This window comes from Solea senegalensis, linkage group LG11 (assembly GCF_019176455.1).
Source record: "Solea senegalensis isolate Sse05_10M linkage group LG11, IFAPA_SoseM_1, whole genome shotgun sequence".
Classification (NCBI taxonomy): domain Eukaryota; kingdom Metazoa; phylum Chordata; class Actinopteri; order Pleuronectiformes; family Soleidae; genus Solea; species Solea senegalensis.
The window spans coordinates 7,334,365-7,349,307 of record NC_058031.1 but is presented as its reverse complement, the minus strand read 5'-3'; the positions used below and the strand labels follow the sequence as shown (position 1 = coordinate 7,349,307).

The 14,943-nt window shown below is 40.3% G+C and overlaps 1 protein-coding gene across 2 annotated transcripts in view; it reads left to right on the top strand.

Annotated features, from left to right (window-relative positions):
• plekhg5b (pleckstrin homology domain containing, family G (with RhoGef domain) member 5b) overlaps positions 1 to 14,943 on the top strand; it is a 63,125-nt gene that overhangs the window by 3,017 nt on the left and 45,165 nt on the right. The window lies entirely within an intron of this gene.

The following is a 14,943-nucleotide window of genomic DNA, read 5'->3' as shown; positions in this document are numbered from 1 at the left end:
CTCAATAACACTTGACATGACAAATTGTATGCCGTGGAAGGTCACATGATGTCTGTCGATGAACCTTGTTGAGATGGCTTTTGTCAGCAGAAATGTGTGTTTGAAAGTCAAAAACATCTGCACATCTCTGAGGGAATATTTGAATGTTTAGTCTTTCTGGTACAGCCAGCAGATATAATCCCAGTTCGTATGTCATGTCATGTGTTTGTGTGTGTGAGGGATTTTGGTCTGGCTTGTGGCTTGTTACAGTTCAAACTTCCGTCTTAATACTGTCTTTCCATTGTTACCATTTTTTCCCCGACAGTAATTTCCTTTCTCTTTTCCCCTCTTTGCATTTCTGCCTCTTCCTGATGGCGCGCCGGGTCACAGTGTGCTCCTTTTTTTGTTTTTCTCTCTTGTATTTAACTGCTTCAGGAATAATTACTTCTGCATTAATATTTTTGCACGACAACCTCTGTTTCTTTTATGAAAGTCTGCTTTGCATCTGACTTTGCCAGGCTCAGTTGTTACTTTTTCATGGTTCTGGTCACCAGACCTGCCAGAATCTGGTCGCAATTTTGCTTTTGGTCTGAAAAAAGTGCATAGTAAGTCAAAGCACTCAGCACTGGCCACATTATTAGGTACACAGGACACCTAATAAAGTGTCACAAGTAGCACACAGTGTGGTATTCTGCTATTGTAGCCCATTTGCTTCAAGGTTCAATGTGTTGCATGTTCCGATATGGTCGTCTGCACACCTTGGTTGTAACATTAACTGTTGCCTTTTAATTTCGCCTAGCATCAACAAGGCCTTTTTGCACAGAGAACTGCTGCGAACTGGATATTTTCTTTCTTTCAGAACATGTGCTGTCAACCCTTTAGATGGTTGTGTAGCTCAGTAGTTTGCATTGCATACGGCATTGTATTGCATTCTGTTTTGCTCTCTGGTTAAATGCGATAGGTGTTACGGACACCGTTCTCTCTACCAAGCTCCCCCTTGGAGCTGGCCAACACAAGCCGTGGAGCCATGTGCAAATACACATAAATACATAGAGAACAGAGAGAGAATTATACCACAGATAATTACAACTGCTAAAACGGCAGGTCAGCATCTGTTTTGCATGCTTTTTGGAAAAAGCTGGTCCGATGTTTGGCCCCTTACTCGGTCAGACGGTCGTTTCCTCTTACTTGCTTCCTCAGACAATAGTTTTCTGTTTCAGTTCACAGGCTCTGCCATGATGAACATCTAAAATAATGCTATTGCTCCCTCAATCTTCTAGCTGGTACCTGGCTAGGAGGCGTGTGTGTGTGTAGTGGCGTAATGCAATTCATGTTTCTTGAGACTTCACAAGACCTGATTTCAGGCTGGTGGCCTTGATCTTGCAAGTCTGGTTTTCTGCTAAAAGACAGTAGGGGGAGTGGAGACAACCCCCAAATCTCCCTGCAACAAGTCATTTAACCATCACAATGACTCAGAAGCTGTTAAATTAGAGTAAAACGTCCTGCATAGTTCAGTTTTAAGCCCCCAGACAATGACAATTTCCTTCCTTGTATCCTGTCATTTCTTTATCCTGTATGTGGATATGGGGTCCCACGGAACAAAAACACCTTTACATTTCATTTGCCATGATCAAATTCATCATACATTTTTTACTTTGATCGGAAACCTAGAGCCCCTTTTATATGAGCACCGATGTCTCCCCTTTCACTTGCAGGGGGATTCCCCTTTGAAAAAACTGGCTTTGTTGTCATTAATAGATGACAACTCTGAGTCACCAGATCAAGACTGTGGGTATAAACTTGTCATTGGCCATGTCCCATCCGGCATTCTTATCCCATTTGACTATGGCCAGTTGCTGTATTTAAAGTTTTTTTTTGTTACTCGTGAGCTGTAATTGACATGTTTGAGGAACATGCTTTTTATTCTTGATGACATTTTTTCTTTTTGGGAATTATCTGGCATTAGTAACAATGATTGCCTCCCCAGTAATAAAGTCATAGTAATGAAGTCAACCTACAAGTTAACCCTCTGTTCCCGCTATATTAATGGGTTTTGGTTGATGACATCTACATTTAAATCATGGATCAGGCTGGGTATTGATTGAAAATCTTCAAAATATTGATTTGGACTTTGATACTTTTTTCCAATACTAATTTAATGAAATCTATTTTAACAATAAAAATTACATTTACACATTACAGTCATCTTGCAGTTTAACATGGAGCAACGTTTCTGCTATTTATTCCACCAACAGTCAAGTGTGTCATTAAATTTGCCGTGTCACTTTATGTCGTCTCAACATAGCTTTATTATCTAAACAAGCATCAGCCTCTTAAAACACAACACAAACATTTTAGTTTAGTGCCTCCTCTCCTTTGAAGAATGAACTGCATCTTTGGTTCTAACTTCCTTTTTTAAAAAATTCAATACCACAAAAGTATTGCAGTTCGATACACGGTCCAACTCATGCACAATAAAGACTTACTGCTTCATCGTTTTAACCTTCATCATTTTAACCATAATAAAACAATTGCTATATTAACCAGCGCATTAGATGTGCTGTCAGACTAATTTCTTTTTAAATTCAGTAGCAAGTGTTTCGAATGACATATTTTGTTGTGCTCATCGAAATCTGGTTTAATGTAAAAACTTATCCTCAGTTTATTGACTGAAAACACATGCTATTAGAATGGAGAGAATACAGCACTTAACTTATGATATATAAACCCCCAAACCACTCAGAAATGCTCCACAGAGCTGAAGGGAAGCTGCAGACTCCGGTGATTGTTTAGTCATGTGATATATATTTTTTGCAAAGTATTGATTACAGCTGCAAGCAAAACCAAAGAAGCAAATTTCCCAAATTGAAGACTCACTAAGCACAGGTTAATATCACATTACATGACAGGTGTTGTGGCTCTGCACTTCACTATTTACTGTCAAGGATGAGGTCATTGTCATAGGCGTGCTCACAGCTGGAGGCTGGAGGCTTACTTTCCTTCTCCTCCTCTCTCACGCATCTTTTCCCCTTCACACTCATCACTGACAAAAGACCACAAGGACACGTGGAAATGGCTGACAGTGAACAGAAGCGGATACTGTTCTATTAATCTTAATACTCAGCCTGTTCTGACCCTCATTCTCAGCACGTTTGTGTAGCTGTCGTTCTCATTTTGTGGGACGTTACTTCACAGTGTATTTCTTGAGTTCATATTCCACTGTGTGTAGTGTTTTGGTTCTTTTCTTCACCCTGAGGGGGGTATTCTTGTCCTCTGTCCTCATCCAGCTCTGCTGTTACTGAGACGGAAAACTGTATCCTTCTGTTTTATGTATTTAGGTAATCTGCATAGGCTTTAAAATCACAATTTTTTTTGTGAATCATGTCACTCAGCTACTTTCAGACAAAATTGAACAGCTAATATGATGAAACACACACCACACATGTTTGTGCTTCATTCACAGTGACAACCCTCATAGACATAATGCATTCCCTAGCCCCTTAACCCAACCTTAACCATCACAACTAAATGCCTAACCCTAAACTTTATCCTACTCTAACCTAAACCAAATTCTAACCCTGACCCCAAAACCAGGTCTTAACCCCCAAAAGACACAAGGACCCCCATTTGGCCAAAATGTCCTCACTCACCATTGTTTATACAATTTTTGGTCCTCACAAAGCCACAAATACAAGAACACACACACACACACACACACAGACCTTCTTAAACTTCATTTCAGCATTTATCTCTGAACGTGCCCTTCCACACTTATAACCTCCACCCTGGCTAAATTACTGTTTATGGATCTTGCAGCCTTCCACTTTGCAATAACTGTACTTTTATGGAATAAGTGTTTTTGAATTTCCAGCTGACTCTGTCATTGGCTTCTCAAATGCAGCCCCCATTGCAATTTTAACCAGATTGTTTCAATTATGGGATTATTCATATCAACAACTTGAAGAGTGGTTGTGTGTCTCTCTGAGCTGTTGCTGGTTTAATGATTGGCTGTTTGAATTACACAATGTCTCATAGTAATAATCTCGCACCCTCACATCAGTGCTCAGGTTATCATAAGATACTGCTGTAAAGAAAATAGTGAAAAAACATTTTTTTTCAGTTCACACATTTGACTGTATAACATATGTTGGTCCAGACTTGCATACTTGCATAACTGTTTGATGGAATGCTATAAAATCTGTCTAGGGTTCAAGATGATTTACCATCCTGATGTGATGATCCTACCACTATGGTGCAGAACACAGAATTGATTGGAATATTTGTCTGGCCTTATCAGTATGTCAACACTTAATTTTTCCCAGTTTTAAGAGTAATGGCATTCTCATCAGCCTCTCACTTCATATTTTCCAAAGTGACACGCTATGTAACAGGTGATAAACATTGTTCTGGAGTTGCAAGTGTTAATATTGATTAAGCTGCCAATCATGTTGAATATTCAGTCAGTTGTTGGTCTATAAAATATGAGAATAGGGTAAAACCGCACCTTTTTACACTAAAGCCAACTCTGGCTTTAAATGTTTTCACTCAGAGTAAAGTTGCCACTTGTTTTTTTCTTAGTATATTTTTTTTGTCGAAACATTTTATGCGTGGTAAGCTCTGCTTTGCCTTGTCAACTTGCCATCGCACTATGGCCATAGTCCGACTTGGTCAGGCGATCGGACAACTTTCAGAGTCTGCATATATAAGCCTCCGTAAGTGGTGCTGTATCTCTCTATAAGATAGTGTGTATTAAATTAGTTTCCTGTTGACCTTTACGCCACAAAAAATGAATGGCAAGGTGGATCGTTCTGTGGTGCTAAAGCATAAATCTCATGTATTTGTCGGTTCAAAAGTGGTAGCTTTCGCTCTCGCTGACCCCATTGTGTTTTTTCATTTCCGGCAACAGTACTGCGTTTATGCGTTGTTACCAAATTATTGTCTTATTCCGGCTAAACTCAGACTTTTAACATGCATGTAAACACACTGGCAGACAGCCTTAGTGGATAAGGCTTTTATAGTGACTCTAAAATGGAAATGGGATAACTCATTTGCATCCACACAGAGACGCTCTAAATGTAGACTTGTTTGGCAGTGAAGGGTTAACCTCGGCCCATTTGATGGGCCACCTTACTAAATATAACCCAAACCTCCTCCACATGGGCACGCACAAGCCTTCAACTGCTCTCCCTCCATCAACACTCAAGCTCACACACTTTTTTCCCCCCAACACACTCACACTCAGACAGGCTCATTTACAGTCTTGTCGAACTGCAGCCTCTCACACAGTCATTTCTCAACACAACATTAATACTTTAGTGATTGTGGTTATATTGAAAAGGCTTTTATTCTGGCTTGGCTCACTTGGAGGTTTTACCTTCAGTTTCCGTCAACACTAATATTAACTAGAGGTGCAGTACTATGAAAAAGTCTCATTGTACCACCAGCCTTTTTGCTTTTATGACTGTCTAATTCTGTAATCATTGCCATTTGGACTGGAATGGTGTGACTGAAAGTTGGTCTTTTTTTTGCTTAGTTTAACTCATACAACATGTGTATGTAATGCGCAAGCATGTCGGATAAACCTGGCGTAATAGATATCTGTTGCCATTAAACAGTAGACCTGACAAAATCCCTACAATGGTTTTGAGACTAATGGTAAAAAGAAATTCCACCCACTAGCACTTTTAAAACTCAGTAAGCCATTTTCAGACATTGGTTCTGAAAAAATATCTACAAAATTGGTACGGATTGGATTTTCCAAGGATTGCCGTTTAGATGTGATGAATGCAGTGGGAGATTATCTGGGTCAGACATATTCACACAATAGGAGGAGCATGTTTAAAACATCCAGGCGAGGGGTGGCAGGACGCTCACCCACTTGCTTGTGAATTATCTGGTGTTTTTCCTTGTGTGTTCTTGTATGAGCTCACTCAGACATTATCTGCAAATTTGACGAGGGAGCTGGCAGGAAAAGTTCTGGAAAATGTCTGGAGTGACTTTTACAGACATTTGAGTTCTCACATACAGCCCCTTTGGATAATTCACATGTTATATGTCAGGAAAATATTGCTATAGAGGTCCTGCACTAACTTTTTCTTGGCGACCCGCTTTGGTCATCACTGTGAGCTTTCCAGACTCCATAAATTTTGTTGTGGTTTTACATTTCTGTTAAACATTTCTATAACATCATACTTCATGAAAAAAGACGTGTTTTGTTCCTTTTATCCCATTCCTGGAAAGGACCCAAAAAAAGTGTTTTCCAAAATGTTAACCTAGTCAGTTATTGAGAGCTTGTGTGGAGAAGTTGGTGCTTTGTTCTCCGTAGCTCGTTATCTGTGTTATATCTATGTGAGGCTTTTAAGAGGTAACTTGCATTTCAAACTGGGGAGGAATAGAGTTAAAAGGGGTGCTAAGGGTGTTGGATCACATTAAATGTTCAATTTAAGGATCACAGTTGCCATCCACTTGTATTGTGGGCAGAATCCTGGTAGGATCCAGTGTATTTGGTGCCTGGACCATACAATTCTGAATATGGTGGCGACTGCTGGCCTGGAAACCAGATCAGTCACCAAGCTCATGTTTATTCACTCCCACAGATGGGTCTAGCCACTCCAGTATCATGCTTCCATTCATTCACAAATGTTAATAAGTCCACCAATGCCAGGCTCTACTGCTTCCATTTTGACCATCATTTTTTAAAAAAATCATTCTATTAGTGGTGGAAAAATTAATTTAACCTACATCTGCATCATTGCTACACACTGGCTCTCTGAGCGTTAACTGGATCTAACCATGCCAGAAAAAGCTGATTGCATTTATAACTTCAGTATTTTTATATGCCATCACATCAAAGTACTTTTGAATACAAGTACTGTAGTACATAATAGTGCAGGTAGTTTATGGTCTTGCCACATCTGGCAGAAGAAGCATTTTTTTTATTAAAGGGTGATCTGATGGATGATGATGAAAGCCTGGCTGCATTATACCTCCTCTGCTGCCCTCTTTGTGTCTGCAGTAGGTGGAAATTGGCCCTTGTATTTGCTGCCCAGTTCTCATGCTGCACCACTGCTCTCTTCATTAAAAGGGAAGCCGCGTATTCAAAGCTGCTTCAGATTATTACCATATGTCTGCAAAGCCCAGAGCTGTGCAGCAAACCGGCTCCTATCCTACCCTCTAATTTCTTATCCCAAAATTGGACATGTGGGTCTTTGTGTGTGACAACGTCCCTCCCTTCTCTTCGCCAGCACAGTACATTCTCACAGTATTTCTTCTCCCATTTTAGATGTATAATAGCAGTACATCGGCATTTAGGCAACACTGGGGAAAATATTATGCCATGAGTTGAGCTATCTAACTGGATGTTGTGTTAACCCTTCAGCTGTTTTTCAAATGTATCAGTGAAGTGCAAGGCATTGTCTCATTTAAGGATATTTATTTTGATCATTTGGGATTTCTAATTGCCAAGGGGCCAATGTGTGCATTGTACCTCCGCAGAAAATAACAGCTCATTCAACACAGAGTTGGTGCATTCATAAAAATGGAATAAATCTTTCAGGAGACATAAAAGGCGCGGGCACTAATCAATGCAGAAAAATGTCAGCCTTTTACAGTTTGCGCAAAACATAAAGAAAGTTCATTCTGGATGTGGGTAGAGGCTTAAAAGAGATCTTTGTGTCACTCAGTCCAAAAGCCATTGGCCCAGATTGCCCATCCCAGCATGCAACTCACCTCTGTATGAATACAACACTTGTCTGATGGAGTGGGCAGAAAGCCCCCCTATCGCCAAGAGAGCCTACACACAGCTTTAACATGAGCTGCTTGACTCACACACACACACAAAAGTTTTGTACAGTTTGAGAAACTTTCTGAGGGATAAAGCCGAAGCTCAGGAACTAAAGCAACGGCAAAGTTTACTTCATTTGTTGCTGGAGAGAGGTTTTAGCTATTGCACATCTGTAGTTTTGTCAGGGTAGCTCTGGTAAATGTGTTAGAAGAACATTTGGTGCTTGACAGCTCTTGGTGGGCTTTTGGTTGATGATTAACGGTGGACTGAACGTTCAGAATCAACAGGGAAACGCATCGAAAGGGACATGTTGACATTAGCCTTTTCCTTTTGTGGACAGATTTGTGGTCAGTAACATTTCTTGATGGCCACTGAAGTTTTGCCTGTTAAAACTTGGATGGCAGCAGTGACTCTTGTTCCAGGTTTGGAGTCAATAACATGGTCCTCTGGAGATGAAATGGATTGTACTTGAGGGAAAGATTTCTGCCCCACTCAACCAAAGTTAAAGTAGAATAAGACTTGGACAAGGTTCAAAGTCTTTCGGGATTTTGCTGGATGAGGTAATTTTTCAAGTGGAGATTTTGAATAAACATATTGGCAGTTGGCAGAGTTTAATCTTGAGCTGAGCTGGCAAAGTTTACATTACAGTGATGTTTGATGATGGAGGTGTACTGATTGTCTGCAGAAGTGTTTGGAAAGTCAGGGACTGGTTGGGTGTGTCGGTTCAGTAGATGTCGTGTAATATCAGATCAGAACATGAGTCGAGCTATATGGATTATTAATTGACGGGATAAAGAAGCCACAATGTTCATGTACTGGAAGAAGCGTGGAGCATACGAGCTGGAGGCAACACCGTCCTCTCTTACTCAAGCTGGAATAGAGCGCTACTCCTGGTCGTCATCCTTGGACGTCATCCATGATCTGTGTGGTAAGCTGGTCAACAAGTCACCTAACTAAGTGGATTTGTGTTTGTGTGTGTGGTTTCTCACCCACTGATGTTGTTTGTATTTTGTATTATTGCTCTGCCACAGAAGGTTGACTGAAGGTTAATTTAAAGGCGACATAGACCGGACGCTCCAATTAACGCTGCGTTTGTGTGTGTATCTGCGTCATTACCTCGTTTATCAAACCCTAAAGTTTCAGAACAAACAGTTCAGCCATTGCTGAGAAAATAGGGTTTTATTGTTTTCCTGGGCTCTGTGAAGCGGAGCGGCACTTCTATATGTTGATGTTGTCATCAGTATACCTCACCACTCCTCTCACCACCGTAGCCTCCTGGTGCGGGCACTAGTCCGGACACATGCGGTTGTGTACATTCAACCGCAGAAGAAGAACTACTCTTGTTGTAGCTGCTGAGATGCAGAGCATCCACCCTGCCAGAGGGGGAGCAGTGTATCTGAGAGCTGGCTTACCATTACGTCACTTCCAGGTACCTGGCCAATCACAGGACAGTGGGAAAGCTCTTGTTGGCTGGCCAATCACAACACATATACCACCGAATCGATATTTTGACCCACGCCTAATATCTTGTACCAGAGCTCTCTCTAAATGTGTCAGGCTAGTAGCAGCTAGCTATCTAGAAGCAAGTAGGAGAGACCCACAAATGGACATTTCCAATATGCTCATTAAATGTACAGTAAAATGTATTTTTACAATATATTTATTATACCTGTGATATAGTAATTAGGACTCTCTACAGCCTGTAAACATTTGTTCTCTTGATAGTGGGTCTAGTTTAGTGGCACAATATGGAGCTGAAGTGAAACACTGTGCTAGCAGGTTGCCTCCACATAAACCTCACTCACCTGAGAGGCTACAGAACACGAGGAAGAACTAAAAGTTAACACTCTATTACTTTATTTTCACATGTTATAACTCATGTCAACGGCTTCTCCCTGTGAAAGATTATGTAGTCTGTGATTCCCTGATTCACTCATGTGGTGTGTGAACTACTAATGGCTGCAAAGTGTGCAATGCCGTGAATTTCATACTGAAAGTAATGAACTTGGTTATGGCAGTGAAAGGCCAGTTTATATCAAATCACTCTTCTTTTTTTTTGAGAACATAATCCTGGATATAATAAACGATATAACACGGAAATAAGCGACCACCCCTACTGGATTGATGTTTCATAGTCATTTAATATTTAAATAGTAAAAAAGAATGTGTGCAGACAAACTTCTTCATTAGTTCTTATTGGAAAAATAAATATACTTAATCAAAAACAGAAGTTTTTTTATTTCACTGTTACCTGTCAGCGGTATCTGTGAGCTGCTATCATCTATTTTTTATGTATTCACACAAAACTTTGTCTTCAGTCTTTTTTGTTTGAGGACATTTTTATTTTTAGCTCATGTTGCTTCTTATTATGTAAATAGATTGCGTGATTTGAGACATGAAACATTACGGACACTATCTTATCCTCAAAACTAGAGCTGCCTTCCCTTGTCAAGCATGTCGTGTGATACTGTGATTAACATTCAACATGGATCAGACATTACTTCACATTGTTATTTCTCGCTGTTATGATCTGGTTCACTTGCATTTTGAGTTGAGGATTTCAGCCTCATCATGGAAAAGGTTTTTTGTTTCCATTCCTCTGTTCTTCCGTGGAAAGCACTCAGTGACCTGGCATGAAGGCAGCCTCACATGAGTGAGAAGAGAGGGAAAGAGTGGATGAGACCAGCTCCACAGATGAAATATTTACCACTGAAGAAGTGCATAGCTGAACTGAAATGCTTCCCTGTCTGTCCTCAGTGCTTTTTGCTTTGACGTGGCACGGTGGCACTTGCTTTCCGCTGTGCTCGCCCGATTTATGCCATTACCGAAGGGGGGGTGATAACATAGTGCTGCGGAGGAATGTTCTTCATCCTCTGTTCTCTTCCAGCTAATCTGGCTACTCTCTGGTTAGCTTAAGGACAGTACATGCTGATGCAGACCTGTTTGGCACAATCCAGAAAGAGGAATGCCACAGAAGGAAGAGTGGGGCTTTTAGTCCGTACCTTTTCACTATTTTTGTGATTAAGCTCCAGGTTACAGAAACATTTTCCAACTCTGTTGGAGCACTCAACCTTTGTGCTTGCCAGCTTTAAGAACAGTGTCTTTTTTTGAATAGGACAGAAGACAAAGACGTCACTTTTATTTTTTTTAAAGATTATATACAGCATTGGCCCCCTGAACCCCTTTCTTTTGCGAGTCTCAACACGTGACTGTCACTGTTTTATTAATTTAAATCCATTTGCAGCGCAGTTGTCATGTTCAGCCTTTACAAATATAAACAATATTTAAACCAAAATAACCTGTGCCTATCTTTACAGTTCACTTCAGAGTAAAATGGAAACTTTGAGCTTGGCATAAATAGTGACGTGAGTTAGTGTGGTATACAATATGAAAAAAGGATATCGTGATAAGTTTTTTTTTTTCCACATTGCCCAGCAAACAGTTTATGTCATATGACATAAACTGTTTGTTTTTCAGCTCTAATTTGAGTCTCAGCATCATTAACTACATTCCTGCTGTACATTTCCTTCTCTTTGCCAGTCTAAATTATCCCCAGTGTATTGTACAAGTACACTGCCATTCCTTGGGTTATACTCATCCATTAGTTCTAGCAACAACAAAACATTTTACTCAGAATTTAGCTTAAATAAAGCCCATAAAAAGAATAGCCTGAAACAAAAGGACATATTATAATATAATAACTTGACCAATGACTGTAATTTCTGACATAAATGCCTCAAAAAATCCAAGTTATGCAGTAATCCCCTCATGACCCCTGTTAAATATGGTGACCAGGTATTGAGTATCCGATATGGCTGAAGAGAGAAAGACGACTGTATTTTGTAAAGCTAATTTGAATACAATCACATAATTAGTCATAATTAAATGAGATTTAATTTATGTAAATTGTAATTAGTTGACTACTCCTTTACCCACCTCTGGAACAGTTTACACTTGTTGTTGTGTAGTTTTCAGTGCTATACATGGAGGCTTTGGGTTCACTCAGATGTGGTGGAATGGGAACAAAGGAGAAGAGAGGGTAGTGGTGTGTGTGTGTGTGTGTGTGTGTATATATGAGAGATGCACATGAATGTGATTTCATCACTGTGGGGGTAAAACAACTTTATAAGCAGGGGGGCTGTATCCTGGCTGCTGCCGCTAAAGCCACAGCATTAAAAACACCTGTACGTGTTTTTTGTCTGCTCTCTAGCTCCCTCTAGTTATTCACCTGTAGATGAAAGCTGTTGAGTTGTAGTTGTTTACTTTGTTATTCAGAGAGTGAATGATTGTTTGTCTCTATATGTGGCCCTGAGATGGACTGGCGATCTCTTCAGGGTGTGACCCTGCCTATCGCCCCATGTCAGCAAGATACCTAGCATGACGTTGTACCGGTGCACTTACAACAAACAACGACATTGAACGCAACAAAACAGACAACAACGAAGCAGCTTGTTGTTTCTGCTCGGCTTATGGCTGTTTGTCTCAACAGGACATCAAGCTTTGTATGAGAACAGACTGCGGGCGTGGAAGAAACACCAGCAAGGGAGTGGTGCCTTTCTGTCGCCCAATCAGCTGACTCTTGTACCCCAAGGAAAGGGTACTGAAAAATGGAACGGATGGGGCCAGTCATTTTGGAAATGAAAACACAAAATAATATGTACCATACTGAACTGTTCTACTCGGTGGAAACACGTCAGGCACAGACATGTTCATGTACTTGCACTGTGGTTACAAAAATGAGGATGTAAAGGCTGATGAGTGGAAATACTTTGTTCATCTTGCACGTGCAGGTCTGCATCATTTCCAACTTGCCCCCATTGCTGTGGCTTATTTATGGGAGCATAGCGGGTCTTTGCCCCGGGCAATGTCTCTCTGTGGTGAGCGAGCCAGCACTAGATGGGATGCTCCAGTGTCTCTTTAGTGTGCAAGCTCATTGTCTGCTATCACGTGTGTTTGTGTATAGTGCGTGCTTGTGTTTGCTTTTGGCTTAATCAGCAGTGCTGAGTTGAGGAATTCCAGATCATCAGAGAGAGAGAAACCGGGAGAGTCAGCAAGATATGATCAAGTAGGAGAGAAGATGAGGGTTCAGCAGATGAGAGAATACATTTTACAGAAAAATGCTCAATGCTTGAGAAGCAGCTCAGAATAAGCTTAAGTTTAGGCCAGACAGGGATGGAATATATTTTAGGTTTTGGCTCAGTACATTAAAATGAAAGTAACATAACCACAATTATTTTTGTGACTTGTGCATGTACACTTGATTTTGAATTTGGACCCTTAATAAGGGATTAAACATGTTTTCATGTTCCCTTTTACTGTTATAATGTTCTGTCCACTTAGTGAATGTACATTGAGTTTTCAGTCTCCATTTAGTTACTTTTTGTTTTGCTTTCCATCCTGAGGAAAATAACTGAATCTCTAACTGGTAAATGTGAAATTTACCACGTAGGTGGTAACTTATTTGAAGTTTGGTGCCGGGAAGTTACGAGTGTATTTGGTATATTGAGATTTGTACTGAAAATGTGTTGATTACAGTGGCAAGACTGAGCACATCAGTAGTTATGAGCTGGAAATTTTCTACAATGAGCTGGAAGATGTTAAATTGCCTTGAAGACCTAAGAGGAACATCAGCCAAGTGATAATTACAGTATTTGTGAGTTCACTGGGAGCTATCTCATTAACAAGATAATAACTTAATTTGCATCATGTAGTTGGACAGCACTTAAGTCAAAACAACCAGGGTTGGACTTGGCCTTGGTATTTAGGACATTTTATTGTGATGGGACCTGAGATCACATCGATGAGGCAGAGTGTAACATTTGTCTCTTGAAAGGTTCGGCTGTGGTAAAAAAGGTTCTGCCTGTTTGGGAAAAGCTCCATAAAAGCTAGAGGCTACCAGTGCAGCTTGCTGCTTGTAAACCCTAAGGGAGCCATTAGCCTGAGGCCTGCTGGCAGAGGCCACATCCAGACCTGAGAGCGTGTCTCAGCCTGCTCCAAGCACAGCTAAGACAGGAGAGACACATGACTCTGCCATGGTGGGATTGTAGAAAGATATTCAAATGAGCTTTTTATCCTCATTAAGGCCATGGTTCTGAGGTTGGCAGTGCTGATTGGTCAATCCACTGCTTTGGTCCAGACAGAAATATCTCAACAAACAGATGGATCAACAAGAATTTTCATAGACATTCATTGTTGCCAAAGGATGAATCCCACTCACTCCCACTGATTTTCTGACTGTTCCTGTAGTGTTGCTTTAAGGTTATGTTATTGGCTTTCATTTGCCTGTTTTCAATTCCACTATAAGTTTTCATTTATTCTGGGAAATATCCCAACATCCTCTGGATAGATGACACAAACTTTTGAGCAAACATTCATGGTTCCAAGATGAATCCACTCAACTTTGTTGATCTCTTAAGTTTTCCTCCAGCATCCTGGAATTTATGGTTTCAGGGAAATGTCTAGACGATCATTTTCACTCGATTTTCAAGGAATTCAAGTTAAAAAACTAATGACATCTGAGCTAGAGATAGTGCTAACCACACAGTGCTTGGCTTGATTTCTGCTTTTGTATACAAAAGCAACTGAACCAGAAGTTCCCGTTTTGTTTAACCAGTGATATGCATAACTAATCACTTGATTATAAGTCAATCAGTTAAGGTGACTATTCATGTTTATGCAAAAACAACCAGATTTGGTGCAAATACAGTTAAATATCAATGCTATTCCTCATCTGTTATTCCGATCATTATTTTATTAATTGTATAATTTTGCATGCATGCATGGCTGCTTATGATAAAACAAAATATTTTGTATTTGTATATGACCCAAAAATATCTAAAACTAAAGTTACCGTGGAAAGTTTCTTGAAATTTACTGCAAACTACTATGACTACTATTACTACTACTAATAATAATAGCCTTGCAACTAGATCTGGATCCTGCACCCCAGGGGTCGCCTGCAAGATGAGGACAGTGAGAGAGAGTGAGAGAGAGTGAGAGAGAGGAGAGAGAGAGAGAGAGAGAGAGAGAGAGAGAGAGAGAATGAACACAATGCCATATTCATACCCTGATTGTGAGGGGGTGAGTGTGATTGCACCACAGAAGTTCCACCAGCGGTCTAGGCCCATAGCAGCATACCTACAAGTTTTATCAAAAAGGAAGGTTTTAAGTCTGACTTTGAA